Source organism: Malus sylvestris, chromosome 13, assembly GCF_916048215.2.
Source record: "Malus sylvestris chromosome 13, drMalSylv7.2, whole genome shotgun sequence".
NCBI classification, from domain to species: domain Eukaryota; kingdom Viridiplantae; phylum Streptophyta; class Magnoliopsida; order Rosales; family Rosaceae; genus Malus; species Malus sylvestris.
In genome coordinates, this window is record NC_062272.1 from 42,440,289 (window position 1) to 42,447,844 (window position 7,556).

Below are 7,556 nucleotides of genomic sequence, written 5' to 3' on the forward strand. Positions count from 1 at the left end.
TATATGATTTCCTTGAATGTGATTTGGAACGCATTCCCCAATCTCATTCATACTCTGGCCAGAGATTCCAAATCATATCATAGAGTATTCTCCCTCAACTGTTTGAAGGTTAGAGATCCCTTGTTGCGCATTTACTTGTCTCCATAGCTAAGTGGCTTAACCCCAACGATGCCGTGACACCCCTAGGGGGTGAATTAGACATAATCAAAGATTAAGGACTTAACCACAAGACAACTGTGATGCCTCAGGTCAAAGGACTACTTTGCATTATCCCAACCATGAGTTCTCATGTGACATGGAATATAAGAACTCTTCGTTGATCACGTTCAGTGAACTCATTCTCTTATTGAGCACCTACGTACTTGTCTTGATGTCACACACACCAATGACTCGAGACTAGTCACTCTCCCTGAGAGAAGACACAGTACGTACTGATCTTAACGGACTGTCAATGCCCAATTGGTAATCCTATGATCAGGAACATTTAGGATGTGTCTACGAAAGAATGGTCTCATTAATCTAACTTCATTAGATTGCATTCTCCCAATCAAATATTCCTTGGACTTTATCGTTTAAGCATATAATATTTATATGAGACGGCTCAAACAATAATCTTTGCCCTTTATATGTTAAACTAGATTAGTTTAACATTTGAAATGTCCGTAAAGTATCATCATATGATTGGTTTTAGGGCACATTTCCAACACCACGGGAGTGGGCTGCTCGTCGGGAGCAGGCTGGGTCACGAGAGCAGGCTGGGCCACGAGAGCAGGTTGCTTGGCGGGAACAGGCTGGGTCACGAGAGCAGGCTGCTTGGCAGGAGCAGGTTGGGCCGCGAGAGCAGGTTGCTTGGCGGGAGCAGGCTGGGCCACGAGAGCAGGTTGCTTGGCGGGAACAGGCTGCTTAGTATGTGATGCATACGAATGCGAGGCTTGGGCCTGGGCCCGTGCAAACTTGGATGGCACGACTTGGGTCGTGGCCTTGATGTCGTAAGCCTTGGATGACACTGCTCGAGCCGTGGTGAAGGTACCATGGACCACGCCACGGGTGGCTACCGAGGTAGCCACCGTGGTGGTTCCCATGGTGGAAACTCGTGGTGGTGATGCTGCTCCACTTATTGTCGCATTTAGCCTTACTGATCTCCGCAATCCCATTTCTTGAACATTAGAATTTTCACTTGTGGAATTTTCTAAATTTCTAGCCTTTATATTTTGCTTATACGTTTTATCAAAGAACCTTTGCAAGTAAAAAATTCTAATAATAAGAATGTATGAAAAATATTCAAATGGACTAGAAAATAAAGAAAAAACCTTTTTGTGCGAGAGTCTTCTACGAGTATGGATTTCAACTCTCAATGAAAGCACCAATTTGTGGATGCAAATTTCCGCCTTCTTCTTCTTGGACAAAATTGCACCTACAAAATAATTAACACCTTAGGTCAAGGCCAAGAGCCTCACGCGCCCACAATGAATGGGGGGGGCTTTGGCCGAAGAACCTCCGATGCCAAAGTTAGAATTTAGAGAGAGAGTGTTTAGAGAATTTTGGGATTTTTTGCCAAAGTGTTGGAATTGGCTTTTTTGGTGAGAATGAGAGTATATTTATAGGGATAGGAGGTGGCTTGGGTTTTTTTGGGTTTAATTTAGGTTTAATTAGGAGTTACAAAATTGATTATTTGTATAAATGGGGTAATAAAATGGAGAAAATAGTGGAAAAGGTGGAGAATAAGATGGTTTACTTTTCTTGATGGGATTGGCCGGCCACTTTAGTAATTTTAGGTTTGGATGGGTGTTTCAATTGATAATTAAGGGATGGATTAGGTAATTAATCCCTTAATTAGTCAATTATTATGATTTTAGGAAATATGAAAGGAATAAGTATATTATTTGGCTAATTGATTAGCTAAATAATGAAATGGGAAATATATGAATAAATTAGGTTTTAAGTTTATACCTATTTTGGGCACTTTTGACTTGGTTGAGGGATAATTGCCTGCTGCTTGCGCGTAGGAATCCCGATATGCCTCAAGGGTAGTTTTGTCTTATTTTGTTAAAAATCCACGTGTCGCCTTGTGATTATTTTTGGCTCCACAACTATGCTACAAACATGAAGAGGGATCTCAACCAGCTGCAGGAATCTGATGGTCAGATTTTATTTGATCATCAGAGGTTTGTGGGTTTCTTCCAAAGGCATTTATTACTTTCGCCTTCTGGGGTTGTACCGCGTAATGAAGCTCCAAATGATCAACCTTCGGTGCCTCCTCCTTCTGGGGTTCTGCCTAGTACTGAGGCTCTGAATAATCACCCTCTGGTGCCTCATCTTTCTGGGGCTCTGCCGACTGCTGAGACTTCTCCTGAGCAACCTTTGTGAAGGCTCCCTCTTGTTTGTTTATTTTGATTCATGTACATGTACATATTTGTAACTTATCGAAGATATCAATAAACAAGTTTTGCTTCATTTCAACGTATTGTGTTAAATACACCAAGGCCTTCTTCACTAAGTTCTTTGAATTTTTCCTTTTGTTGAAGCTTGTATGTTAAAGCTTTGTGAGTGAAGCATGTAGGTTGAGGTAGTGCTCCCTTAATTTCCCGAGTGAGGAAAACTTCTTGTTTGGAGACTTGAAAAATCCAAGTCACTGAGTAGTCGTGAGACTTCCGAGTATAAAAGTGCAGTAGCATATGGTAGGAGTCCCCCAAGTCTCCGGTCGAGGGAGTTGACGAATGAGGCCTTTCCTTTCTAAGTGGTAGCCCAAAACTCCTTATTCATATATATTTGTTATGAAGTTGTTAGGCCCAGAGAAGAGGCGGCCTAGGCAATTTTTTTTTTTTTTTGAATTTTTTTTTTCGAATTTTTGAATTTTTGAATTTTCGAAATTCCGAAAAAATTAATAAATAAATAAATATATATATTTAAAGCTTTGTAGATGAAACTTTGGTGTTGAAGCTTTGTAGGTGAAGCTTTGAGGTTGAAGCTTTGTTGGGCACCATGAATTGATTTTGCTTCACACTATCTTGATCAAGATAGTGTGAAGCTTTTGTGGGTGAAGCTTTTGTGGGTGAAGCTTTTGTGGGTGAAGCTTTTGTAGGTCAAGCTTTTGTCGGTCAAGCTTTTGTGGTTGAAGCTTTTGTAGGTGAAGCTTTTGTGGGTGAAGCTTTTGTAGGTCAAGCTTTTGTGGGTCAAGCTTTTGTAGGTCAAGATTTTGTAGGTCAAGCTTTTGTGGGTCAAGCTTTTGCGGGTCAAGCTTTTGTGGTTGAAGCTTTTGTAGGTGAAGCTTTTGTGGGTGATACTTTTGTAGGTGAAGCTTTTGTGGGTAAAGCTTTTGTGGGTGAAGCTTTTGTAGGTGAAGCTTTTGTGGGTGAAGCTTTTGTAGGTCAAGCTTTTGTAGATCAAGCTTTTGTGGATCAAGCTTTTGTGGGTCAAGCTTTTGTAGGTGAAGCTTTTGTGGGTGAAGCTTTTGAGTTGAAGCTTTTTTTGGGTACCATGACTTGATTTTGCTTCACACTATCTTGATCAAGATAGTGTGAAGCTTTTCAGAATTTGTAGTTGTCCTCCATTGATGAAGCTTTTGTTGATGAAGCTTTGGAGTTGAAGCTTTGTAGGTGAAGCTTTGGAGTTGAAGCTTTTGTTGGTAAAGCTTTTGTTAGGTACCATGAATTCATTTTGCTTCACACTGTCTTGATCAAGATAGTGTGAAGCTTTTGAGAATTTGTTGTTGTCTTCCACTGATGAAGCTTTTGTTGGTAAAGCTTTTGTTAGGTACCATGAATTCATTTTGCTTCACACTGTCTTGATCAAGATAGTGTGAAGCTTTTGAGAATTTGTTGTTGTCTTCCACTGATGAAGCTTTTGTTGGTGAAGCTTTGGAGTTGAAGTTTTTGTTGGGTACCATGAATTGATTTTGCTTCACACTATCTTGATCAAGATAGTGTGAAGCTTTTGAGAATTTGTAGTTGTCCTCCATTGATGAAGCTTTGTTGAATTTCCCTTTTTTTTTTTTTTTGGGAAACTATAAATTTGAAAATGTGGGAGAGACAACATATACAAATTTTGCTTCCACACTGTTGAGCAAGAGATTGTGATGCAAGCCACACCTTGTAGTAGTCGAAGGTTTGGATGAACCATATAAATTGAATTTGCTTTGAAGGTCTGAGAATTGTAGTTGCCCTCCATTGATGAAGCTTTTGTTGGCACCGTAAATTGGTTTTGCTTCACACTGTCTTGATCAAAAGTGTGTGAAGCTTTTGAGAATTGTGGTTAAACTCCTTTGATGAAGCTTTTATTGGCACCATAAATTGGTTTTGCTTCACACTGTCTTGATCAAGAGTGTGTGAAGCTTTTGAGAATTGTGGTTGCCCTCTAATGATGAAGCTCTTGTTGACACCATAAATTGGTTTTGCTTCACACTGTCTTAATCAATAGTGTGTGAAACTTTTGAGAATTATGGTTGCCCTCCATTGATGAAGCTCTTGTTGGCACCATAAATTGGTTTTGCTTCACACTGTCTTAATCAGTAGTGTGTGAAGCTTTTGAGAATTGTGGTTGCCCTCCATTGATGAAGCTCTTGTTGGCACCATAAATTGGTTTTGCTTCACACTGTCTTGATCAATAGTGTGTGAAGCTTTTGAGAATTGTGGTTGCCCTCCATTGATGAAGCTCTTGTTGGCACCATAAATTGGTTTTGCTTCACACTGTCTTAATCAAGAGTGTGTGAAGCTTTTGAGAATTGTGGTTGAACTCCTTTGATGAAGCTCTTGTTGGCACCATAAATTGGTTTTGCTTCACACTGTCTTTATCAAGAGTGTGTGAAGCTTTTGAGAATTGTGGTTGCCCTTCATTGATGAAGCTCTTGTTGGCACCATAAATTGGTTTTGCTTGACACTGTCTTGATCAAGAGTGTGTGAATCTTTCTACGAGTTGTAGTGTTTGCATTGTTACAGAGGGGAAATGTTGGAAGCAGATGCAAGAGAGCTGAATAGCTTGATCTTCGTATGCCATGCACTGAAGTTGCTGTTGGCTTGCAATAAGACTTTGTTGGTGACTATAACTCTTGTTGGGCATAAGTGCTCCCCTAGTTGAGTTGTCAAGCTTGAGGGTTTTTGATTATTTGTGAATGCTAGGAGTTCACATGTACAAGTTGTACCACTCGTCTTCTGGTAGGTGGAATGAATGGTAAGTTGCTTTCATCACTTGGTTAGTGGTACGAAGGTGAGTTCCTTCTTCCCCTGGTTGGTGGCATGAATGGAAAGTTGCCAAATGGTATTAGAGTACGGGTTGTACATTTCATCACCTGGTTGGTGGCATGAAGGAGAGTACAGGTTGTCCATTTCATTACCTGGTTGGTGGCATGAAGATGAGTTCCTTCTTCACCTGGTTGGTGGCATGAGTGGCAAGCTGCCAAATGATATTAAAGTACGGGTTGTACATTTCATCACCTGGTTGGTGGCATGAAAATGAGTTCCTTCTTCATCTAGTTGGTGGCATGAGTGGCAAGTTGCCAAATGATATTAGAGTACGGGGTGTACATTTCATCACCTGGTTGGTGGCATGAAGGAGAGTACAGGTTGTACATTTCATCACCTGGTTGGTGGCATGAAGATGAGTTCCTTCTTCACCTGGTTGGTGGCATTAGGGGTGGTTCAGTATAGGATCCCATACCGAAACCCATGTCCCGATTCCCATACCGAAATTTTCGGGAATCCCAATTTCAATACCGATCCCAAACCAAATTTTCGGGAATCCCGAAATAGTTTCGGGATTTCGGGACAAATCGGGAATCCCAAAAATAATTTTGGGCTTTTGGGCTTTTGGACAAAAAAAGCTAATATTGGTCCAATTGGACAAAAACCTAATATTGGGCCTGCCCACTGAATGTAACAGCCCCCACATATGGGCTTAACTTTTATTCAACCAAATAAAAAAAATATTGGGCAAACCTGCAATGTTTATAAGAGCAGAACGAACATTAGCAGTTCAGCTGCATTTTCCACTTGTATTGTAGCCAAGGTTTTAAAATAAATAAAGTAACAAACCCAAAAGCAAAAAAATTAGTTACAATCCAAAGTTTTAATAATTAAGTTACAAACCAAAAGCAAAAAAACAAAGTTTCAAGTTTATGAAGATTGTTGACCTCTTCGGCCCCTTCGGCCCCTTCTTGTTGGTACTTGTAATTTTCCCCTTGATGTTGATGGTTGAGCCATATTCAGCAAGCTGATCACAAGTAAAACAAATATAAATAAAAGACATCACCATAAACCTACCTCTTCATGAATTTTTGTAATTTCACGAGCTATGACGCATTTTCTGAAACACAATTACAAACTCACCAAATCAGTTTTTTGTAAAACCACTAAGTCAGTAAAAGCGCATAAATCCATACATGGAAGTTTAATTTGTAACTCACCATAACAAAAACTAATATATAATCATTTTTTTCTTAAGTCAATAAAGCTTTTATTGAAGTTGGTATTTTTTCTTAATACCTTTATTAAAATTGATTTTTAATCTGAAGCCTTAAAAGTATTTACCTTGAAACACCAAAAACTGAAGAAGTCTCTTCAAGAAACTGCTGAAGTTTGTGGGGAGGCACATAGAATATTTGGGTCGTCCCCTCATTTGCTGAAACTGTCAACCTCTCTCTTCTAGATCCAGCATGTTTAGAGAGAAATCCAACTGCAGAAGTATACTCAGTTTCAGAGTTCTATATACATCTTATCCACCAAGAAGAATATCTGCAGCATCATTTCCATGGAAAACTTACCAAACGTAAACTCATCCGTGGAGAGGCCAAATGCAGAGAAAGCAGCCACAAAAGCAGACGGCCCAGGTATAGGAATAACAGGGATGTTTTCATCCACGCATAGCTTTGCCTGCAGCAAAACTTGAGAGAGATCCAACTGCAGAAGTATACTCGAGAGAGATCCCCAGTTCTGTGACCTGTCCTGTCCGTGAAAGACAATCGCCCTAGAGAGAGAGAGCGCGGTGGTTGTGTGGTGAAGGAAGGCTGGAGAGTCAGAGACGAGAGTATGGTGTGGTGGTGGGTCGGTGGCTGGTCGGAATTCGACAGTATGGTAAGGGACGACGTTGGTGAGGGTCGGAGGCTCACGGCTGCGCTTCGAAACAAATGAATGGAGGAATACAAAAGTGAAATGTTATCACCTGACCTAAAAACAAATCGACGGCACAGATTAAATCCAAAACAATCAACGGTTGAAATAATTCTCTTATAATTAAAAAATTATATATATATATATATATATATTTTTTTTGGTTCGGTATGGGAATACCGAAAAAATGAAATGCAATACCGAATCCCATACCGAAAATTTCGGTTTGGTTTGGGATTACATCCCGAAACTTTCGGGAATTTTGGTTTGGGATCGGGATTTTTTTGGTTTGGTTTGGGATTTTTGGGATTTTTTTCCAGCCCTAGGTGGCATGAGTGGCAAGTTGCCAAATGATAATAGAGTATAGGTTGTACATTTCATCACCTGGTTGGTGGCATGAAGGAGAGTACGGGTTGTACATTTCATCACCTGGTTGGTGGCATGAAAATGAGTTCC

General features: G+C 40.2%; 1 long non-coding RNA gene across 1 annotated transcript; it reads right to left on the minus strand.

Moving 5' to 3' along the window:
• Positions 1-6,242: 6,242 nt before the first annotated feature.
• LOC126596018 (uncharacterized) lies at positions 6,243-6,850 on the minus strand. The gene is made up of 3 exons (XR_007613804.1): positions 6,755-6,850; positions 6,522-6,666; positions 6,243-6,297 (listed from the first exon to the last, which is right to left on the minus strand). It is a non-coding gene; the product is annotated as an uncharacterized LOC126596018 (long non-coding RNA).
• Between the last annotated feature and the right edge of the window lie 706 nt (positions 6,851-7,556).